At 30.1% G+C, this 1,867-nt stretch overlaps 1 protein-coding gene across 1 annotated transcript in view; it reads left to right on the top strand.

Moving 5' to 3' along the window:
• Nucleotides 1-1,867, top strand: part of LOC106881592 (uncharacterized) — a 158,543-nt gene that overhangs the window by 29,650 nt on the left and 127,026 nt on the right. The window lies entirely within an intron of this gene.

Here is a 1,867-nt window from a genome sequence, read left to right as displayed (position 1 = left end):
AAACCTACAGTAAATGTTTTTGTCCTGCCTTGGAAAATCAGAGATCAGTGATCTAACATGTGTCGTACAAAGTTGAAATTATCATTAACATAATTTGTTGCTCATAACAATATGTTAATTTTGTATGTGTGTAATTACATAAATACAAAAACACATGCATAAGTATTTCACACACAACATGAAAACACTTTGCTGTATTTGGTCAATACTCTCTCTCATAATCAAAAACTCCACATAACTTTAATATTTAATTTCTTTGGACTTAAACATAAACACTGTTAGAAAGAAAATAAAAGACTGAAATTATAAAGGGGCAATTGTAGAGACATCTCTGCCATTTTAATACCATTTTAGAAATTACCTAAAATGAGTGAACATAATTTCTAGTGCTATATTTTGTTTCTACCAAAATGTAAAATGAGTTATCTACTTTGCATTTCCAGGATCATCAAGCTCAACGCCATATTCAGGATCTACTCCAACAGGTTAGTAAATATTACCATGAATTAAAACCATTTATATGCTACCATTTCAATTCATTGCATGTGTGTGTGTGTTAGTGCAAATGCATGTCCGTCTATATATCTTCATGTCAATATGGGGGGATATGCATATTTGGTTGTAGGATCCTGTAAATGTGTGGATACATCTCACCATATATTTATGTATTGTATATATGTGTGCTTTGAGATGTATGGGCATACTCTCCCAATTTCTTTCTTCCTACTACATATCAGTACATACATACACATATATATTTATATATATATATATATATATATGGATAGATAGATAGATAAATAGATAGATACACACACACATACTAAGTGTGTGTATATCTGTGTCAAAATTGAGGAAAAGTAATACAGAGATTGGTAGAAATATAGATTGACAGCCACGGTTTTCATATGTCATGATAAACATTTTATTTCTTCTTCTATTATCTTTAGGAAAACATGAATCTTATTAACTCACTTTTCTCCCCTACAAATTTTCTATTTATCAAAAATGATGTTATTAATGTCTCTACTAAATACAACAGTGAACTGTACCCTACCATTGAGCCAAAGAATTCAGCTACTGTTGAGATTTTACCTCATGAATTTCAAATGTGATATTTTAACAAAACCCTTTTAATTCTTGTTTTAGTTGAAAATTGCAGATTTATGGATGGAATGGCAAATGGGCAATATATCCCAGATTCTGATATCTTAATGACAACTAAGGAATCTCCAGAAGTGTTACGGCCATTTGGAACAGGTTGGAAAATAAAGCCATCTGCTTCATCAAAAGTTGGAGTTAAAATTGATAACAACATTTTGAAATATGGAGCAGCAGTTATTTTACAGAAGCATAAAAATGTAGCTACGTTTACCATAAGTTTTCAGAAAGATCATTCAAATGTAATTAGGGTAAGTGACATAAATATTTACTTTTATATTAGTTTAACCCTTTAACATTCAGGTTTTTCTGTTAAACATAATACTTATTCATTCACATTTGTTTTAAATTAATTATGCATTATCTTATTGTTTTGAGATTTTAATAATGTGAATAAACTGGTTTAGTTCTAATTTATATCTCTGGTGGATATTTTATCGAATATGACTAGGTATTCACATAGTCTAAATATAAGACAAGACACTGGGTATTGACTACACTCTGTAAAGCTGTGTTCTCTTAATATCATGTCTGGTTCTTTGTTCAATAGACTTTCGAAGCAACTGAAAATGGTACAATACCACAAGGAACAAATGCAAGCCAGATTCTGATTCACTTCCAATCAGTAAACTCACAAGAACAAATGACTGTCACTATGTCAATTATTGGCTGTTTCCAAACAATAAGTAAGTTAATCATATTTAAT

The sequence above is a fragment of the Octopus bimaculoides genome, chromosome 27, assembly GCF_001194135.2.
Source record: "Octopus bimaculoides isolate UCB-OBI-ISO-001 chromosome 27, ASM119413v2, whole genome shotgun sequence".
Taxonomy (NCBI): Eukaryota; Metazoa; Mollusca; class Cephalopoda; order Octopoda; family Octopodidae; genus Octopus; species Octopus bimaculoides.
Note: the sequence above shows the minus strand (reverse complement) of the source record. Positions and strands in the feature narration are given on the sequence as shown.